The sequence below is a fragment of the Syngnathoides biaculeatus genome, chromosome 16 (assembly GCF_019802595.1).
Source record: "Syngnathoides biaculeatus isolate LvHL_M chromosome 16, ASM1980259v1, whole genome shotgun sequence".
In the NCBI taxonomy this organism is placed as follows: Eukaryota; Metazoa; Chordata; class Actinopteri; order Syngnathiformes; family Syngnathidae; genus Syngnathoides; species Syngnathoides biaculeatus.
This window is the reverse complement of record NC_084655.1, coordinates 21,421,753-21,444,693: the sequence shown is the minus strand read 5'-3', so window position 1 is coordinate 21,444,693 and position 22,941 is coordinate 21,421,753. Positions and strand designations below refer to the sequence as shown.

Below are 22,941 nucleotides of genomic sequence, written 5' to 3'. Positions count from 1 at the left end.
TTTTTTTTTTTTTTGTATTATTATTATTATTATAATAAAACATCTGTGGTGTCAAAAGAACAGGGAACCCCATTAACAAGCACATCGCAGCACCAGCAAAGGGAGCAAACAATGACAGGGAGGGCGTAGCGCCGGGCGGTAAGTAGAACCGAAGGAGGACTGCAGGAAAAACAGGAGCAGAGAAGACAGGCGGTATTATAGGAGAGGAGGTTAAATGAAGCGTGGGGTTGCATTTATCCCAATTAGCGACTGCAGGGGTCTCGGCTAAGATGGGAGACGTTGTCCGACCCCATTAACAATGTTTACGGACACGGTTACGACTGACTGGGGAATAAGGAATAATGAGCAATCGCCGAGCGTACACCGAAAACACGGCAAACTCGGCAGTCGATTCTTACTGTGGACGTGCACACGTCTAACCTGTCACCTCAATCTTCTTTTTTTTTTTTCCCATGCAATCACAGATCTAGTACTGCTATGACAAATCGGTACAATTCTGTATGCTGTTCTGTGCTAGCTGTTTTCAAAGCAGCGTTATTCCATATTGCCAGCTGATTTTTGACTAATCCTATGTACAGTACAAGAGCCATTGAAAATTGTGTTCCGTGACAATACAAGCGTGAGGATAAGCGGCAAAGAAAATAGATAGATGGATGTTTGAGGGGGGGGGGGAGACAACAATAGCGGCTAGTCTTTGTGTTTTGGCATTGCCTTTTAGTTATCGTCTCTCTCCGATGAGCTGCCAAAAAGTGGTACGGGTTAGTTATTTTGGTCACTTTGACAATTTGAAAACATGACCAAGCCACCACATACTAACAATTGTTTTTGACCAATCAGTGGATCCTTTTGGCGCTGTACCACGGCAGTGGGAGGTCAAAAAATGGTCAATATGAAAGTGAATATAACAGAAATCTCTCCTCTTCTCACACAAAGTGACGTTTCACAAAGCGAATGCCGAGTAAAAAAAAAAGGACACTGATGTTCAACTCGATCCGCGAGGTGAGCCGGCGTCGCTCACGGCGTGTTTCCTCATTGCCTGTCTGTAAATAAATTATTTTGTCATCAAAAGCACTTTCTCGGTCTTGTTTTACAGTTTCAGGTGTCACCGAAAAAAAAAAAAAAAAAATGCATCACAGTTGTTTCTTTTCATTAGAAGCTCCTTTTTACCTCTTTTTGAAATGTGAAATCAAGACATTTTACAGATGATTACTAAAGGAGAGAAAAAAACTAACTTTTTTTTTCTGGTGAAATAAACGGACTGCTTGAGCCGATCCCAGCTGTCAACGGGCAGGAGGCGGGGTACACCCCTGAACTGGTTGCCAGCCAATCGCAGGGCACATAGAACCCAGCAATCATTCACACCTACGGGCAATTTAGAGTGTCCGATTAATGTTGCATGTTTTGGGGATGTGGGAGGAAACCGGAGTGCCCACCTGGAGAAAACCCACGTCGGCACCGGGGGAGAACATGCAAACTCCACACAGGCGGGTCCGGGATCAAACCAAGGACCTCAGAAGTGTGAGGCCAACACTTTCCAGCTGAAACCACCGTGCTGCCTCCCCCCAAACAAAAGCTGTCTCTCTCTAAGGATAAACCCTTAACGTGTAAAAAACAAACCCCCCAAAAAATATAGAGTTGGACTATAGGTAGTAAAAATTCAACAATGACAAGGACGAGATAAGTAAGATGAGACTGCGAGAAAGCAAGAAAACGAGGCGAGAAAGTGACAAGAAGCAGTGGAAATGAACAGAAGGCGTGCAATAGCAAAGAGACGTGTGACACAAAGTGACAAAATGAGACGAGGGGACTTAATAGAGACATGAAATCAGTGAATAAATGTGTTTTGTCCAAGTACATATATGCAGGAAAGAAAATCAGTGGATGTATTTCTGCCTCCAACGCCGATGCGACTTTGCCTCATTTCCGACTATTGATATTGCGGTGGTCTTTTTCCTTTTTGACACAATATCTTGCAAGCAAACTGCGAGAGGAATTTAAACTTGACTTTTAGTACAACTGACTTGTACAGTATCGGTCGGGTCCAATTTGCTGCTTATATCGACCCGCAGATTTCCAGATCGGTTCGATAAACCATGAAAAATTCTTTTTAAAACAGTTTGAGATGAAGGTGTTTAAGTATATCGCAACTAATCTAAATCACACCGCCATCATTAATAAGTAAGTCTCCAGGCTCCATCTTGATTCCAAAGAGAATCAGGTCGGGTACAGATATACCTTTTTTCAACTCCTGAACCAATTTTTAAACGATGGAAACCGAACTACATGATGAGAAATTCAGTTAAGAAGAAAATGTAGTAGAAGAAGAAATGGGAAACGTTATGCTAACTTTGAGCTTATCTGGAGACTACAGTGCGGTCGCACACTACTCGGCTTGTGGCGATTGACTCAAAACGGATAAAAACACTCCAAAGCCCGCCGCACACAACAGAACTGCACATTCGAATTACAGTTGGGGATTCACACCCGCACTCCTGGTGAATGACTAACCAACCCCTAAAACCCAAAGCCCACGGCACACGTAAAAATTCTCTAGAATGGGAAAAATAGAAAGAATCATTTCATTGAATCACAAACGGGATCAGAATCAGATTCAACAAAAAGAGAGGATACGGGTGAGAAGAAAAAAGATTTAGGCGACAGAGACTCTCGACACCTCGTTTTTTAAGTCACAGCTACATCTGATTTTGATTTAGATTTTTTATCTGATCTAAAAATTGGATCCAATCGTGAGTATGTGCGTACACGGCTGACATAAACCCCAAGAGTCGGCACAGCATGGTCACTCGGGAGTCTAATGTGGTTTTTTTTTCATTATTATTATTATTATTATTATTATTATCTAGCAACAAATGTAAGAGTACACCAAATGTTGAGGGCCCATCGAAGAGCTTGACGAAAGCCCTCCTGCTCTCAAGTACCTAGCGCACGTTGGGGCAGTTCCGGTGGGATTCTCGAGAATCTCGTTATGTTGGCTGAGATAAGCTGCCCGTGGGCGAACGCTCCGCTGTATTTCTGACCCGGTAATGCAAAACAAAATAACCTCCGTGGCACGCCGGTACGGGAGAGGCGATAATCAAGAGCACGGAGAACATTTGTGGAGTTGCTGCTGAAGATGGGGGGGGGGGTGAGAAGGGGGGGGGGGTAGTCATATCTCAAGGAAACCAGAAAGGAACGCAAAAGGCAACAATGGATTGGTGAAATGGAAAAAAAAAGGAAAAGAATTACAGCAATATAAAGAGCTTGTTATTTAATGAAATACATTAAAAAAAAGACATTTTATTCATGTTTTGAATGTTTTATATCTGTAGAATGCAGCCTGTACTGTGACTGAATTTTATTTTGGCAAAGAGCGGGGAGGATTTTTCGGCTTTCAAAACAACAATTACATCGTCTTCCGTGCAATATTCCCCGGCCGACCTCCGCCCCGAGCGTGAACCTCGCTCACCAGCGTCCACCAGAAGAGCGACATCTAGTGATGCGGACCGAACCCCCCTCCCCACCCCACCCCCCGACCCCGATTGACTTTTCCCCGTGACACCTGCCTCCTCTTCAAGGAGCCTTAATGAAGCCGCATTCATCCAAGTGAAACGCTAACTAGCGCAATTATTGGACTGATGTGTGCAACGCTCGCCATCGCTCCCTGAAAGGCGCAGAGTGTGTTTCCTGAAAAGTTCCCAAAATTAAGAATTTTGCTTCACGACTGCTATACACCGAAATATTATGTCAACAGTGTTTTGTTTTGGTTTTTTTTAATCCCACCAGCTCATTTTATATTTCACAGGAAATAATGTTCACATTTAATTCTCCAGTCACGCACGGATCGCTGAATCCTCGTCTGCATATGGAGACTGACTATTTGCGGCGCTTTCAAAAGAAATGAATGGAATGGCTTCAATTGGACCGGATTGAAGCCGACTGAGGTGACAGAGCGGATGTCCCAATTTTAAATATGCCCGCGTGTAAGCCTGTCCGCGAAATTACCAAAAACAAAACCGGTGTGATGGTTTGAGCGCTCCCGGTGCTGCAAAGTCTCCTTGTGAGTAATGCGCATGTGCGTATATTAATGCGCAATTTTGTAAACTTCCGGCCATTCTGCAACATCCCCGTCCATGGTTCATCATGTGCCATTCGACAACTTGTCGCCGAGTGTTCATGTTCGCAATGGACATCTCAGAATGATAAACACAGAGAACGTACATATATGCGTATATCTTTTCTTCATCAACTTCTGTTTTAAAGTTAGGTTATAACATATGTTAGCTTCCTCTATGTAGAAAAAGGGGAATTATGAGACCGGGGGATTTCCCAGTCAGCGTTTGCTACGTACCCAGAGTTCCCCTGTTACTAACACGTGCGCATTCATCACAAGGAGACTTTGCAGCACGGGGGAGCCCTCAGAACACCACACCGGGTCTGGACCTCCTCCTCGCGGAGTTGGACCAGGAACAGCGCTGAATTGGTTCTAGGTATGAAATAGTAGTGATAGCAGTAGTAGAAGCAGTAGTCATGGTACCAGTCATGGTATTTTAACAATGAATACTACTATTAATAATGGTGGCAACAGTAGTCGTCTTAATAGTACTTACTGTCATTATTATTAATCGTAGTGGTAAATGTAGTGGTAGCAGAGACGTGGAAACATGAGTACTACTATTAGTATTGGGAAAATTAGTAGTACCCAAAATAGTAGTAGGATTATTTTGAATATTATTGTTATTAGTAGAGGATAAGCGGCTAAGAAAATGGATGGATGGATGGATGGATGGATGGATGGATGGATGGATGGATGGATGGTATTATTATTAGTAGTAGTAGTAGTAGTAGTAGTAGTAGTAGTCGGAGTAGTAGCAGCAGTAGTAATACCATTTGCTGAACTAATAGTGGTATAAATAGCACTATGAGGATTATAGATTGCTGTATAAATTGTCCTGGTTGTCCTCGTATTAATAGTATTAGCAGTAGTAGTAGAAGTAATAGTAGGAATAGTAATAGTAGAAGTAACTTTTGTAGTGACAGTAGTAGTATAACCAGTAGCATTAGTATAAGTAGTAGTGGTATTAGTAGTACAATAGGTAGGAGGAAGTAATAGCATTATTAGTAGTAGTAGCATTGATACACTGTAAGTAGTAGTAGTAGTAGGCCTAATAAATGGGTTGCCATTACACTTTCTGAAAGGGACAAACGGCATGAGAACTGTGAGGAGTTACTGCGTCTTCACTTATATTTTACTTTCATTTTATTTCATTTATAACTGGTCAGACACTTTTTTTTTTTGGGGGGGGGGGGGGTGTCAAATAGCAGGTAAAGTCCGAATCTCCTAAAAAGGCCCAGCGGGCTTCTCTGATAAAGGCTGACGAACACGGCGACGTCAGACCCTGACAAAGTTCGATCAGGGAAGCCGGGGTCGATCGATCACGCCGTTATCTGCGGAAGAGGAATATTACCTGCTGCCAGGACAGCCCCGCCGGGCACGCGGCGATGCAGGAAGCCGATAGCCGAGCGCGCCTGCCGTCCCTCCCGGCTGATTAATGACGAGCCGGCCCGATGTTTAATGCCTTTAATATGGGCCACCGACGAGGCCGCCGCGCGGCCGAGACACGCCCATCCCGGTGACTGATGGAGTCACGCTCGCTTTCCCGTGCGCTCTCTTTCTCTCTCTCGCGCACACTGTAAAAATAGACGCGTCATTAAAAATCATACTTCGTGCCCGGCGTTGTGTCGCGTTCACGTCACGTGGACGTCCAACTGTATGCGTCGCCTGAACGCAAAATGACATTAGCGGTGACACGAGCATATATGATAAAGCTAAAGTGCGTCAGAATATTTTTATATTACCTGAATGCTGGCCGAGACGATCAAAAAGATATGTTTTTTTTTTTTTTTTTTTTATAAACACGTTTCTAACACTTTGTTCAGTTGTTTAAATATCCAAATGTACATTTTCCATAGCCTCATTTGTAGCACAATCGAGCGGGAACCTATCACACAACACCCTGGGTTTGTCACTAGCAAATCTGAGGATACACCCATCCTCTCTATTTTCTTAGACGCTTATCCTCACAAGGGTCCCTATCCCAGCGACCAACGGGCAGGAGGCGGGGGACACCCTGAACTGGTTGCCGGCCAATCGCAGGGCACATCGAGACAAACACTCGCACTCACAATCACACCTAGGGGCAATTTAGGGTGTCCAATTAATGTTGCATGTTTCTGGGATGTGGAAGGAAACCGGCGTGCCCGGAGAAAACCCACGCAGGCACGGGGAGGACATGCAAACTCCACACAGGTGGGGCTGGGATAGAACCCCGGACCTCGGAACTGTGAGCCCAACGCTTTGGAGGCTCAGCCGCCGTGCTGCCCCTGTACGACACAATTAAAAAATATGTATACTTTAAAGAGGGAACATGAAAAAAACTCAAACAAAAATTGTAATGGGAATCAAAAAGCAGTTCTTTTTGAGAACTAGCTCCTAGTAGTCCCATTCAGTTTGCTCGCCTCACGAAAAACCCAACGTTTTGACCAAGCGTGGCCGCTTAAAACACCTCGTTGTTGGCCATGATCGAAGGACTTTCCATATTCCTTGATTTTAATAATTATACATTGAGTTCATATCATGTATCGGGTGACTCCCTCGTGGATGAGGACAGATTTAATGTCCAGTAAAAGTTAGCACTCGTGCAGTGTGTGAAATTGTTGTATCGGTTGGCATTAAAAAAATAATGCATTTCATTTTCCCTGGACCTGCACATTTTTACAAGGCACGTTGATACTTTGTGAGGTCGGCGAAATCAGAATTAGGCAAACGCAAACAAGACCCTCTGTATCACGGCGGACCTCCGCTATTTGCGGCAGAACCCAACCACTGTTAATTTCGACCCTTCCATTGTATTCCTGGACAGCGCTGGCGTAGGATGGCGATGGGCGACGGTGCCGTTCCAACCTTTGGTAAAGTCGCTGACATAAGAACACAACCCGAGGACCACCTGCACGTAGCTTTTGACAGGACTGCAATTTCCTCCTTGGGGGTTTGACAATAGACTGACGTGTCCAGGTGACCTTTTATTGATCCGGTGAGATTTTTCAGGGGGTGTCTCGGCGCGCTGACTAATGAAGCGGTTATTATTGTTGCAACTCCAGCGCCCAGCTTTGGCAAAACTCTCCTCCTAATTTTTTTTTTTTTATCCACTTTTCTTCTTTTTGTCCACGATGTGTCTGTTACTCTCAGCCCACCTCGCTCTCGTACACCCACCTGCTAATTTTCACTTCTCCGCCGCCTGGTTTCTCCCTCGCTTTCGTGCTTCTCGTGCTCCTTCGCTCTCTTTTCATCTATCACCTCCTCTGCAATGTTCTCATTTAATCACCCCCTCAAGAAATGCATTCACCTCGGAACAAGCGAGGGGCCCCTTGCGAGACCACGCGCAAACCGTTATCGCGGCCGATCCCCGCGCTCCCGGGGAGTGGGCGCCGTGTCCATTCCGGAAAACGAGCGTGCGCACACAAACAGCGGCGAAAGAGATAGAAGAAAAGTCGGGAAACAGCGGGAGCATGTGCAAAGCCGCAAATAGGCCGACATCGCGACGCTCGCGCCATCCTATCCAATCCTCCGATCCCCCGCCTAATTTCAGCTTTCGCCTTCATTATCGGGAAAAACTGCTATCTGATCAGCATTGTAGTAGTTAGGTGTCTTTTTCTTTTTTTTTTTTTTAACTGCAACAGCAGTACTGCGCCGCACAGATGGTACGGCACTGTACCAGAAACAGTTGGAAGTGAATGATGGATTTCCTTCTCCTCCTTGCAGGGGTGTCAAACTCGTTTTTGTCGCCGGCCACGTCGCGGTTACGGTTCCCCTCGGAGGGCCATTACGACTGTGAAACCATAAAAATCTTTATCGCCTCATCATGGTTACATATGAAATTTATGAACTCATTTTGGAATCAGAAATCAAGGGTAATGTTTTTTTTTTTTTTGCAACCATTGTTCATGCTTATAATAGCTCCACTTTACCAGTTATGATATGTGACAGTTTGAAATGTAGGTACAGATTTTCACAAGAATCATGGCAGTAGACAGATGATTTGCCTTCAGGGGCCACATAAAATCATGTGGGGGGTCGGATCTGGCCCCCGGGGCCTTGAGTTTGATACCCGCGAGCTAATGTGTCGGTCGGTTCTTCAGAAAAACATCTTGAATATATTGTTTGACTTTTGTGATATGGCTCATAAAATAAGCTAGTGTGCAAGGGATCAGAACGCTACCAGTTCTGTCCCAATGTGCACAAACTTTTGTGCTTGAGATTTTTTATTTTTGCTTATACACACGACTGAATTGTGCTCATTCGGGCTATTGATTTTTTTTCTACGCTCATACACACAAATGAAATCCTTTCACACGCAATTCTGAAAGTTACATTTTCAGAATTTCAGAGTTTTACTGTATTTAAAAGTAGTTCAGGAGCATGTATGTGAGTGTTTAAGCGGTTTCGTAATCCAGAATTAAATCCCGAAGGGCCGCTCGTACTCTCGCCCTCTTGATTTGATCAAACAATTCTCTCATGTTTATTCCCACATGGCTGATGAGAACCCCAAGTGGCAACTCGGCATTTAGATGTTCTTTGCAGCCGGCCTGGAAAAAGCTGCTCTTCATCGATTTTGGGTGGGGGTATTTTCTGGCTACCAGTAAACATTTAATAAAACATTTTCAGGGAGGCGCTGGACCCACTTGTTAAGTGCTCGTTGAGTCACTCTTACGTGCGTGGGCTCGGATTGAAAATGTCATTTTTCTCAGCGCACGCTCCGGCGTGAGATACTCTTCCGCCCGGGGTCCCACGCTAGGTAAACACCGAGGCGGGGCCATGGTGGGATTGCGCTATCCCCCCGTTCAACATGGTTTAATGAAACATCACCTCTCCGAGCGGCTTAAGTTTAGTTAGCCAAGGTACCAAGTTTACATGAGATCCACTCTAATTTCTCTGTGTTGGGATTTGCAGTTTTTTTTATGCACACACACGTCATTAAGTCCACTTGCACAATCTTATGTGATCAGTTCAAGAGCTGTCAGGAAAAATATCAAATGAACAGAAATGGATGACCTGCATTTGTTTTTAAAGTATGTACAATCAAAGTTGTTTCATTATGTCTACCCAATTCTCAACAGTTTAACTGAAAAATACCACCACAATGCTAAACATTTTACTAAATAAGTACCACAATTGTGCATTACTACTTAAAAACTAAGATAACGTTGACGTTTGCTGGGTTTGGAAAGAAACTCAACGGATTCCCAATGAACTTTGTAGAGGAAGATGTGAGGAATGGGCCAAGGAAGAGCCCAATAGATTTTGTTGTGGATCCTCATAAAAGGTCCCGAGCCAGGATTTTCTTTCGCCATTTCTCCATGTTGCACAGGGGCCGGTAATTTCCCTAATTTCAAAGTAAATAATTCATAGAGCTCTAGCTAAAGCCACTTTCACAAAATAGCAGCATAAAGGCTGGAACAGAAGAGCCCACAATAGGAAACTATTTTGTCTGTTTACATATACGGTATATTTTGTCTTTAAACTACAGCAAAATTTCTGACGTATAAAATAGTCGCGGTACAGCGACAATGGACCTTTCCGACCTGTCAATCACTCGTACAATAATAGCCAATCAGATAGCCGGATTGCCTTAACCCCTGGCTTGACACGCCCCTGCCGCCATGTTGTCCCACAGGCAATGCTGGTTGTCAGTAGCGTGCGCTTGGAATAGTTCATGTTACGAAGAAAATGGTCCTCAGATGCGCCCGGGGAATGTGCATTTCTGATGAACGATATCCTGCTAGGTTACAAGGGGCCCGCTTGATTCGTTTTCCAAAGCCTAAAACACAGTTGATGAAGTGTCACCGATGGATTAACGCTCGCGGAAGGCTGCACGTACAACTCAATGTGAACAATATCAACAAACACAAGGCTCTATGTTCGAAGGTAACTGAGGGAGAAGTATCTTATTACTTATTACTCGGGATCATTCCAAGTAAAAAGTAATCACCCTGCTTTACATGCGCAGTACGATTCCACTATTGAAGTTTGTGAGGCGTCAAACATTTGTGCATCAATCGGCAACATATTGCCGTAACTCTGACATTGCGTCCTGCTCCGTCCAAAATCTTAATTCAGTGTACATATCCTTGCATGAAATAGTCGCGACCTCTCTGTCGAACTCTCTTGGACAAGTATGACACACTTGGCAAAAAAATTAAAAATAAAAAAATCCCGCAATATTATCTGGAATGCGCGATAGAGAATCGACTTCAAACCCGTTCTGTTCAGTCGCCGTTTTGGAAGCTAGTGGGAGATGGCAACTGTAGCTAAGGGGGCGGAGCTTAAGATCTGGAGTCGGAAAGATCCACTGCTTTCAACGCAACAGCAAAAGAGGAAAAAAAAATGTGTGAAATTTGACACCCCTGTCCTGCCGTCTCAGCATTGTAACATTTACACTGGTAGACTATGACGGTGTACTTAATGATTTGGCACTTCGGTGTACGTATATGGATCGGGGGGGGGGTTGTTTTGTATATTTTCTCGTCTTGTTATGTTGTACCTCCTGCGAGGGTAAAACTGCTCCCACTGCTGCTTGCTCTCTGCTCTCGCCACCCGTATACCATCTGCGCATTTGTTTACACATCCACACGCAAGGCGCGCGCACGTCCTTGAGATCCAAAACAAATGCACGCTTGCAAGTGAGCATATAGCCACATACGGTTTCATCCGCGAGCGCGGAGGAACATATGTAAATGGAACAAATATATAATGCAGCCTTCACACGCCAGCGAAGCGGCTGAAAGCGAGTCCGTTGTGAATGTGCAGCCAATGCGAACAAGGACATGCTCCACAAAGACAGTAGGAATCAAATGAAAAGCTCTTTATGTCACGCTCGCTATTACGATAAAGTGCCTTTCGGGTCCTCGTGAGAATCATCCAGTCATCATAAAAAAAAAAAAAAAAAAAAAGGAGAAAAATGAAACAACAATCATATTTTAAAAGTGCCAAAATATTTTTTGACGCAGAGCAGTACAATAAGCTTCTTAAAAGCTGCTTGTTTCATTTCATACCTTTTTTTAATTGGATGTATGTGATTTCATCATGTCTAACACCATGCTCTCATGAATAGCGCTTAAGTGAAGCAAGGTTTTTTTTCAAATTAATTTACAAAACAAGTAATTTTGATCATTTTTAATGTCCATCCATCCATTTTCTTAGCCGCTTATCCTCACAAGGTTAACGGAGAGCTGTCAACATGCAGGAGGCAGGACACAGAGACAAAAAGTCACACTCACAATCAGACCTAGGGGAAATTTAGAGTGTCCAATTAATGTTGAATGTTTTTTGCGATGTGGGAGGAAACCGTAGTGCCCGGAGAAAACCCACGCAGGTACGAGGGAGGACATGCAAACTCCACACAAGCGGATCAGGGATTGGAACCTCACAACTGTGAGGCCAACGCTTTACCAGCTGAGCAACGCTGAAAATTGCTGTCCATCCCGTCATTTTCGGCTAACTTCCCCCTACACTCTGCACTTCCTTCAGTGGCTGCTAAAACGGAAGATGGTTGCAGAATCAATATGTCCTTTTGCATTTTCATAATTTTCATCACATGCATGTAGTTGGATGTTAAAAAGGACGCAGCCAGTTTGCTAATGTAATCGTGTTATGATTTGAAGATCCACCATTCTCCCAATTCAATGCTAACAACAGCACATTTGTTTGTACGCACGCTGTCCGTTTGCACATTTTTAAAAAAAAAGTGTGCGAGCTTGATCAATATGCATTTCTAACATAATAACATCTACTTTATACAATGAATATGTAGTTTAATGAAAAATCTCAACTTAAATATAGTAATATCGACTTTGGTGCTGCTTTGCAAAGGCAAAAGCAAGGTTTTGAAAGCGCTGTTGTAATAATCATCTAGAAGTGGCTAATCTGAGAGCGCACACACGCACAGCTTGTAGATGTAATCCGACACAATGTAAAGAATGTTTTCGGCTCAGACTTCCCCAGTGATGTATCATAACAATAATCACTGTCGGGCGCAGTATGAAGGTGCTTCTTTCAGAACAGGAGAGTGGGAGGGTGCGGGTGGGGGGGGGGTAGTTGTAGGCAGAAGTGTGGTAATTATGCAGTCGTAATGGAGTCGGTGCCTAGCGAGAGCCTAATGAGCTTACTGAAGTCGACCATTGAGAATTGATTCAAGAGAAGAAGAAAAAAGCGGCGAGGGCCAACGGAGGTGAGCCTGGCTTCCATTGTTGCGCGTTCGACTGACAGAGAGCCAACATGCAAAGATATTCCCTCGGAGCCGGGAAAATAATAATAGCGCTCGACATCCTTTTACACCTGTGAGTCCCGACCGGCGTGCCGTGAGAATTCTTCAGGTGTGCCGCGGGAAATTAGCAAAATTGGTCAGAAAAAAATGATTACCATAATGAATCTTTCCATGCCAGGGATGCAGAGTGACAAACAGACCAGATAAATGCAAATGAACACTTCCATATTTTTGTCGCATTTTTATCTGTAGGTGCGCCGTGAGATTTATCAATGATAAAGTATGTGCCTTGGCCCAATAAAAAATTGAAAAACACTGTTTTACACATCCGCATATACAGGAAAAGCCTTTCAGTGCACTGTCACCTGTCTGGAGGAAGGCGTCTAATCACACACTGAGAATATGTGTGGGTGTGTCAGTGTCAGCACAAACAAAATAAAGATCAAATTTTCCATATCAGGGGGAGATGTGTGGGTGTATTTCTTTGGCTACTGCAAAAAGGGATGTAAAGAGACCCCGAAAGCTAAGGAAATAAAAGCCGCAAAGCGGTGACGCACGTAACCTCGCGGACCCCTTTTCATGGCAAATCCTCCAAACGGACAAACGTTGGCGCCATGGTCGGCTCACATCAGGACAATGTCGTCAAAGTAACACCAGTGGAGGATACTTGGTTCTATTTGGGGAAAGTGGCTAATTGGAGCCAACGCGATTTCCCCCCCCCCCAAAAAAAAGGTTATTTTAAACCAAAATGGCCAACTTCCTTCTCAATTTCCGATCCTTGAGACTTTTTCCAGCCTTCTATAATAACAAATATACGTCATCCAACTTATAGAATCGTGAGTCTGCAATTTCTGGAGAAATATTTTAATTCAACAACACCAAGACAGCAAGTCCTTGATTGAAGATGTTACCAAAAAACAACTTACGCAGAAGCCTAAAAATACTTGGGCACGCTTTGTTACGACTGTACTTCATCCTTTCAATTAGTTTACAAATGTAATTCACACTTTACAACTGTGTTAGCAATAGGCTACGTTGCATTCCGACTAGCATACATCTTTGCGTTTCATACCCGGCTTAGCAACCGAGCTCTTGTTGTAAACAGATGACATTTTGGAGTACATGTATTGGGGTTTACTCATTTGAACCTCTAATGCCATTTCAAAACCGAACACAAATTGGTTCATGTAAAATGCTAACATGTCGCCACCTAGCATCTTGACTTAAGGGTAAGGGCGAGAACAACTATGAATTCTACTGGATCATCCAATATCGAATCAGAATCATAAGCAGCTTTATGGCCAAGTGTGTAAAACACAAGGAATTTTTCTCCGGCAGTCGGTGCTGCCGTGGTACGACAATCAGAACAAAGAACAAGTAGCAACATAGCAAAAAGAACAAGAGACATTTCTGTTGACAGGAATTATTCCACATAAGACGTGCAAGATGTAAAATCTATATAGCTACAGTAAGTGTGTTAACAATGTCAATTGTGCAAAGGGAGCAGTTTAAAGTGGCCAATCGGTGAAAAAGTGCTCCACAGTTAGAACTTAATAATTGCTTTTGTTTTTGCAAAATAAAATAACTAATAAAGTAGCAATTGTTTTCTTTTGTTTTTTTGTCGGAATATATTGCTCAGTTTGGTTTGGCAAATACCTGTACAGCTTTCATAATTCATAATTGTCCCTAACTCTTTATTCCAATTTATTTTTTGAGGTCAGTGAATGACCCTGCTATCTGTTTGCACCTTGCCCCCCACTCCCACCCGTAACAAAAAAAAAAAAAAAAAAAGGCCTAGGTGCGTTAAAAAGGTGAATCCCCGTACTTTTAACAGATCCACCAGCGGGAGACGAGGCTTTCAGGCTCAATTTTCACACATAGTTCACTCGGTAAGTGCTCTTTCGGCTTTTTACGGGTTTTTTTTCCCTTCATTACCAACTTTACTTTTCACTCATCCCCGAGAATTACATTCACTTACAATTTAAGCAAGGAAAATGAGAAACGGGAATGGTGTGCCTAAATTACACGGCGAGGCTATGCACACTTGTTCACCAATTCCAAAAACTCAATAAAACTGTTTTCTTAAAGCGTCAAGGACATAAAAAAAAGAAGAGCCTTTAATAGTTTTTCGGCAACCGAGGCTTATAACTTAATCCTAGATGACATGTTTCGGAGTTAAGTGTAGCGCTTAGGAAGCATTTCAGTGGCTTTATCGGAGGCTTTGCGGCACACAAGTCGTATCCACTTCACATCGGCGCACACCCGACACACCTTTCGTTCCCGCCGTGCTTGCTTCCTCCCCGAACCTCAACACACTTCAAATATGCACAGCTGCTAAAGTGAATCAATGGCGAAATCAGGTGTGCGAGTGTGTATGCGAGGGGAAAGCTGAACACTACTTATGGATTCAATCTGCCCATCTGTCATGAACGCGACAGGCGGTTCCGGTCCCTGCCGTTAATTGACTCGCGCGGTCCCGCAAAACCGTGCCAAAAAAAAAAAAAACGTTGCAGTGACCGAATGTGCCAATCAATATTAGGGCACGCCGAGAGACGGGTCTGAACTTAAATGGGACGTATGGAAAACTGACTTTTTAATTGTCTGGATGCAAATAACTTTTGTAATCGGCCTTCTTCTGAAAAAAGTGTGAGATCCAGAACCACTTTCAAGCGACTACAAAGTCCGATAGGTTTCATGCACAGGCAGTATTATTCATAAACACCCACTTGCCCTACTATTTATACCTTGGTGGGTGTATTAACTTTGCTTTATAATAGAATCCCAAAACGCACCCTATACGGTTGACAAAAGTTCTTATGAAGACAACATTTACAGTTTGCAATTAAACAATCGACATTGTATGTTGTTAGAACTTGAGAGTGTCACATAAGTGATGCAACTTTACAGGTATGATGAATATCGCAGCTTATTCTTATTTGTGAATTACCAGCGACTAAATGATACTTGCCGTGGCGGCCATGTGAGCACCACCGGTAATTGTATTTTAAGTTGCTAAACGCTGGAGGAAAAAGTGCTGCAAGCAAGCTGAAATCATTTTTAGAGATGGGAAAAAATAAAAAGCAAGTGACACAGCACTATTATTATTGCAGTGCTTTGTATTTTTGGGGCGCTGTGATGTATTACCTTTTAGGGCAAGTTCTGTTGGATCTCTGGTCTAATTAGCTGACTAATTCATCTCACTCGCGATGTTGTTTCGATAAAGCAACTCTCGCGTGCGATCGGGGAGCGCGTCTTCGTGTAGGCAAATGTTATTCATGTTGGGGCAATAATTGGTGGCTGCCGACAGCGGTCAGAGACGACTTAACGGCGCTTTAAAAATCAGTTGACTACTCCTTAAAGTGGCACCAAGCAGAAATCCATTTTCTTTTTAGATGTGTCAAAAACGGTTGAAAATAAATGCAAAGACATACTGTCATTTCCTGCCTAGAGAGCGCACCTGATTATAAGCCTCACCCAGTACATTTGTAAAGGAAATATCATTTGGTACATACATAAGCCGCACCTATGTAAAAGTCGCAAGTCCAAACATTAAAACATGAGATATTTACAAAGAAAGACGGTACACAGAAAGAGTTTTAATACCTTAGCTTAGCTTAACATAGCAACAACACGGTAGCACAAACAGGGCTGGTAAAAATTAAAAAAAATTAAAAAACATACTAGAATAAAAAAAAAAAAAACAGCCGCGGCAGCTACACAGTAGCAAGACGGTAGCACAGCACTAACAGGGCCGGTTAAAAAAAAAAAAAAAACATACCTAAATCACTGACATGCTAGTGCGGCGCTAACAGGGCTAGTCAAAAAAAACATACTGATGAGAAAAAAAATCACTGAGACACGGCAGTAACACAGCAGCAATACGCTAGCACAGCGCTAACAGGGCCGGTAAAAAAAAAAAAAAATTTAAATACCGGTAAAAGTCACTTCCTCGGCACATATATTCCACGGGTCTCACTCTTACCTTTTCTGCTTGAATGCCTCCTTGCGGCCGTTAGAAAAAATACACAAATTAGCCGCATCACCGCAAACGCCGCCGGGTTGAAAGCATGTGAAAAAAGTCTTGGCTTATAGGCCGGAAATTACATTAATATAGTGCTGAATTGTTTTGATGTAACTTAAGTATCGTTTTTCACTCTTTCAACTTCCCTGATTTTGTTAGCGAGGTCACAGTTCCATCTTACACTATATAAGAACAAAGTGACATTTTGTTTGGTTAAGCTGCTCAATTGAGCGTTAGCTGTGCTTAGCTTCCATAACAAGACTCATTTACCAGTCCAGCGTGAAATGAGCAAGCTAACGAGGCCTCCACCCCGAAAATGCGTCTTCACTGGATGCCTCAATTGACAGAACAGGTCAGTGACGTTAATTTAATAAGCGCTCCAAAAATGAGGAAATGAAAAAGCGCTGGATTGACTCTGCAATACACATTTTACGACGGATAGTTTTGTAAACTTTCATCAGCGGGAACGCGACTTTGTGGGTAACGTGAGACTTGTGAACGGGACACTGCCGACTAACTACCTGGGCTTCCTGCTACCATCCCGCTGTCGTCAGGTGCCGGGTTTGGCAGTGACAAGTCACCAACGAGGAATGTTCATTTTTATAATCATGTTCTATAATAATTTGAGACTTCTAATGTGAGTTTACATTGTATAAAATATCACCCCCTATGTTTGATTCACTTTTGCCGCATCCGTTCGACATGCTCACAGCATCTGAGACCAGATATTATTATGAAAGCTTTGAAGCCGGATTTTATACATTTAGCAATTTTATTTTATTCATTCAGGTTTGACAGGCTCGTTAATCTTCTCTTTGGTGTGCCGAATTTAAATGACATTTTTCAGGCCACATTTTATTGCCAAGGGGATGGACTTACCATAATTGTACAGATTCTTTTAAATTTGTTCAAGTGGAAGTTCCCTTTACACTTTTTCCCCAATCTTATTGCTGAACGCGATAATTTTTCCTCTCAATTTTGTAATTGTATGAGAAATGAGAGAAAATGAAATGAGAAAAGATGTGTGAGGCAAGAGTCCGGTCCTCTATAAACGGGCCGATTGAGGCACAGACATGGGGGTTGCATCCTGAAATTTTCTACTGCACTAAAAGTCCCAATGAGCAGAGTGTTCTCAATTATCTGAAAACCGGAGAAGTTCTAAAACCACCATGTCACAAAGCAACGGTGCAGGGGCGGATCCAAATGCAGGACTCCAAGACGAGGACACGATGTTAGGCGTGGTTTTATTGCGGAGGCGGGTCAATACCAAAAAGCAGTTGGCCGTGGTCCAGCCTTGTTCATGACAAATCCAGGAATCTTTCTGACCGCTATGCATCAACGTAAGAATGGTAGTGGTCAGGTAATAAGCGGTGCCAGGTATCCAAGAAAAGATGTCTAGTATTCACGCTAAAGACTTCAATCTGTCTTATCAGACCAGAGAATTTTGTCTGACTTTTGGAGATATTGCATGCCAGGAGTGGATTTTGTCTGTCCACCCCACAAACAGCCGTAATTGGCGGCCCATGAGCTACCGTGTCATAAAATTGAAAAAAATAAAATACAGACTCATAAAACTGGGGGACAAAGAGAAGCGCTGCGACTACTTTCCTGATCAACTAAGTTCAAGTCCAGGTTAATATCAACGCAGGAAAGAAGAAAAAAAAAATAACAGCGGCTCGAGTTGAGTGTTATTATTTTGGTTAACAGAAGGAGTGCGGGAGCTCTCGAGGACGGCGGCGATCAGGAAGCCGGCAGAACCCAGTTTACATGTCGACGCGCCGAGCCATGTTGCTATAGAAGCGAGGCTAGCGATTTTTTTTCTTTTTTTTTTTTTTTTTTTATAACAAGGGACATCATACACCTACACACAAAAGAAGTGTTCACTTAATGTAGCCCCGAGGGACCGGCTCACTGTAGCACACCATTCATTCCTTCTACCCCCCCACCCTCCTCCTCCTCTGCCTTTCAATCACTGACGCTGTTGCTCTCTTTTGCAGGTGCAGGCTGTATAAATGGCGAGGTGGGGGGAGGGGGGGGGAGAACACTTGAATTGAATAATTCATCCCATTTGATTTTATTGGGCTCTTAAAATGTCCATTTACAATGAGTTTTTCTGCTCTGCTTACAGTCTTCATTTGTCTTTAATAAAGGCGCATGCTTAGATGCCATTATAATATACCTCTTACATCGATTAACTTTTATAATTATGGTGAACATTTTTGATTTTGGTCATCATACGCCACAGCGCAACTAGAATAAACCGGTCCAGTGAAGAAAAATAACGTTTTATTCTGAGTCACTTCATTGCAAAGTGTCATAATTAGATCTGACTGCGCTGTATGTCGAAGGATTCACTGACAAATTGGACAAAATGCTCTCTCGTTCCACACATTTTCCTACAAGATGGTCCAATACTAGCACGTGAGGCATTATCGGGAATGGAATGACTGTGAGGAGAGGAATTCATCTGTGACTCACAACAAAACAAGAGTCAAAGGTTTCTTGGAAATTGCACCTGTGTCATTATGTTGTGGGATGAAGGCATCCTACAAGGGTAGAGGTGGGAGGGGGGCTGTTAAAAATGAAGCCTCACCCAGTGAAATAAAGCTGAGCAAAAAAAATGGAAATAAAATATAGGACACCCGGTAGCGACTCACACTTTTTCTGACGATTAAATAATCGAAATACGTGGAAGCGCACAGCGGCTTCAGTGGACGGTTCCGGTTGTCTCCGTTTGTCTGGGCCAAGGCCAAACATTTACAAGGAGGCGCAAGATTAAAAGCCGGCTTGAATGGTTTGCGGAGCTCCGGGTTTTTTTTTTTTTTTTTTGCATACGAATCGGCGCTCCGACAGGCGAGCTTCAACGACAATAAACCGATCCAATGAAAAGCATTCTTAAAAGATGAAATTAAAAAAAACGCTCTGATTTAATTAGGATGCCTCTGGTTTTCACTAATCTTTTCACTGGATCCCGGCCATCGGCCCCCGCCGCAACACCCCCCCACATGTGCAGTTTGACCCTGACAACTTCAGAGTGCGCGGACAGGTTCAAACGATATTCATGAGACGCTCACGTCTCCATTTATAGAAGGACTTTGCCCTCTCCGGTACCGTCTACTGCGGGAGGGCTACTTGTTTGACATAACCTTCCGGAACGATCATAATTTGTATAATTTTATGTAAATTCAGTGTTTCGCAGCCTCATTGAGTCGAGGCGCACACAAAAAAAAAAAAAAAAAAAAGCCATGGCCCAAAAAATGTCACTAGTGGAAGAGCATTTAATTGTTCTGCCTGTAGATAGTCGAGTAAAGATCCATTATTTGTAGGAATTAATTTTCAGACTTATTATTCGCAGAGCGTCACATGACCATCTTCGAATGTGTTGCGCCACGGGTTGATGGAACGATGATGTGAAACCAAACTTGTGAAAAGGTTGTTTGCTTTATGGCTAGTCTCTTCAGATAAAAGATAAGTACATGTTTATCTTTGATTCCGATAAATGTGACGTGATAATCATACTGCAACGGGAATGAAGCCTATGATCAGATATTGCCATCTTTGGCTCTTTGTCCATATGCCCGCCATCGTGAGGAACTGTTTCGCTGAATATAGAAGAAGGTTGCGCATATAAAGGATAAAGTGACATTTAATTGCCCATCGAAACATATAAGGATACGTTTTAAATGTTGACACACCAAATTGTGACTCTCCGGGTTCGGATAATGAGCTTGATAAAGCTTAAAGCTAAATTTACGATGGTACCGAGATACGACGGTTTGAGAATACGAAGGTCGCGCAATGAACTATAAAACTGATACGAAGTGGCGTTAGAATCTGTGGTCCTGTGTCACAAACCTCCGGTTCGGGGGCCGACCTAAATGCAGGACTTCGAGGCAGAAGCATAATGTTCAATGTGGTTTATTTCGAGAACTTGGTCATACTCAGTGTAGCAGACGCACAGAAACGCGAGGCTCGGCGGGATCCAAAAGACATGCAGCAAGGTCCGATAACTATGGGACAAACTAACACCTCAACAGGACAGGATCAAACAAAAAAGGGCACAGAATCGCTGTGATTAAGGTTACTCTAATTTACGCGTAAAAGCGGAGAGCCCCACAGGCATGAAGGCAACTCGGTAACGCAACGCAACGAACTGGCAAATGCCTGTGTAATTACAGTACATTACGTTACTTCGTCCGTATGAACAAGTCCTGCTTTACATTAATATATATATATATATATATATATATATATAGAGAGAGAGAGAGAGAGAGAGAGAGAGAAAGAGAGAGAGAGAGAGAGAGAGAGAGAGAGAGAGAGATTCTATACCCAAATATAGCTAAAGTGTCATATCGAAAATATGTTTGGATAAAACAGAGAGCAAACAATTGGTGCAAGTGATACGAACTGAATGGAGGGGCCAACAGTTTGTTTTTGGTATTAGTTGTTGGGATTTGGTGTTTTTGTTCTTGTTTTGTAAATTTCAGATGCTTTTTCCCGATATAGAGGGGAAAAAAAGGCAAATTGGGAGATGCAGTAACATTAGCGAGGTCTATTTTGGTGTGCTCTGATGATTTAATTTGAATGCATTTCCACCTCTGGCGGATTTTGTCACCCTGCAGTTTCAGCAGAGGTGACATCCATCCATTATTAATGATTGGCCGGCGCCAGTACAATACATCACCTGTGCCCTTAACATGGCTAATTACGCTTTTATGGGCGATAAGTAAGCCGGACAAATGAACTGTCTGCACTTGCATTGCGTCACGCTAATTACCACAGGAAGCCAGATGCTAATTAGTTTTATTACCATCCATATGTTGGCTTTTAATGTAGCACAGAACTGGCAATTCTGTGGTTTGTCATCATAATCTGATATAACTGTTATATATGATTACAAGGGGACATTTATTTTGATTGAAACCGCTTGTATCTGGAAATAAAGACATATAGAGGCCAGACAGCCCGGGACGTGCAATAGTTCAATAAGGCTTACAGATCTTGGCCAAGTCACTTCCTGGTGTCACAACAAGCACCAGCCAATGACAGATGACCGGGCGACTGTCTGCAGGGATAGAGGTCAACTGTATTAACCGCCTCCTTCGAGAGGAGCGAGAGCACCGCAGACCACAGACGAGCTTTTTTTGGAACGGAGTCTGGGTTTGACGACGCTACCGGTGGAGCTATTAAAACAAAGATTGTGAGAAGAGGATAAACTTATTACGTTATGATGCGCTGTGTTTCCGCCCGCTGGTGATGGCATTCCCCTTTGCGTCCACAGTCCTTTCGGGTTTGCTGGCTTTCCTCATCAAGTCCAATTAGTGTCATCAAATGCAGCGCAACTCCAGTGAAGATGTGGAACCATCTCAAGGATGATCGGAAGTAACGGACAGCACCAAATTCTATCAAAGTTAAAGTTATGTCATGAAGTTGTTTACTCATTTGTGACTTGTAAGAATGCTTACAAAGTTGGATGCATTTAGGAAATGACTCATTCAAAAATGTTAAACTGTACAGCCAACAAACATTTCATGACCTCTGAACTGATTATTTCTATTATCACCCAAATGGGGGGGGGGGGTTGAACATCAAAGTAAATCAAAAAATATCCGTCCAACAAAGGTTTTAATTTCACATGGGGAAACTTGCGACAAAAGGTTACAACGACAAGACGGGAGTGACCTGATTCCAAGCTGTTAAGTACGCCAACTTTGCAAAAGAAGGAAAAGAATGAGGGAGGATGGGATAAAAAAAAAAAAAAAAAACAGGAAGAGAGATGATTAACACTTCAGGGCTAAATCATGGCTCTGAGTGAATCAAGGCAAATTAGGCAGTAGATGGAGGGAAAGGGTATTGGGTGCAGTTGGGAAGGGGTGTGGGGGGTGGGGGCGGAATTCAGCTCTGAGGAAGCAGAATACTTCAAGGCCTGCGGTGCTCTGGTCCTCTTCCCGGGTGGAGACTCAATTCTCACCACCTGCACTTTTAATTAGAGATTATGGAGATGCATCCATATCCGCATTCGGAGAGCAGAGCAGGACGAGAGGGATGCATACTATATGTTAAGAGTCGGTAATTACTGGATCTGAGTGTACACTTAGCGGATGATATGAAAAGTTCTATCTGTGGGTTGATTGGGGGGGGGGGGGATTTCCAGAAGAAGGGGGAAAAAAAATTCCTTGGCCAAGCATAAACACCACAAGGGATGGATGGCTTATGTATTATAGATAGATTGCAAAGAAGTGCCTCATTTGTAACTGGTTAGATGAGTAAAACGGAGTCATATGGACATAATTAATCCAAATAAGGACCTGATAAATGGATTAATAGTGTCCAAAAAGTAAAGAAACATTTGTAAACAGTGCAGAAGTGACCCTGCAGAAAGAGGTGCAGAGACATAAACCTGGTGCGTTTGGGCTGCACCTATCGAAATATTTAAATCGATATTCCACAGTCAGTAAAAAATGATTTCACATTATGAAACAAGAAAACGTGCTTATTACCCTTTTAAACAGGGCTAAAATAAAGCTTTGTGGGGGAATTTCAATAGATTTCAAGTAACAGTGGTAAGTGTATAAATTAGCTAACATGAGTACTATCACG

At 43.0% G+C, this 22,941-nt stretch overlaps 1 protein-coding gene across 7 annotated transcripts in view; it reads right to left on the bottom strand.

Annotated features, from left to right (window-relative positions):
• adgrl1a (adhesion G protein-coupled receptor L1a) overlaps nt 1-22,941 on the bottom strand; it is a 266,475-nt gene that overhangs the window by 205,361 nt on the left and 38,173 nt on the right. For 2 of the 7 annotated variants that reach the window (XM_061847086.1, XM_061847083.1), the window contains exon 3: nt 21,566-21,743. The exons of the other annotated variants lie outside the window; for them this stretch is intronic. The gene's annotated coding sequence lies outside the window, so the exon portion shown is untranslated. The remainder of the gene's footprint in view (nt 1-21,565; nt 21,744-22,941) is intronic. 7 annotated transcript variants of the gene reach the window in all.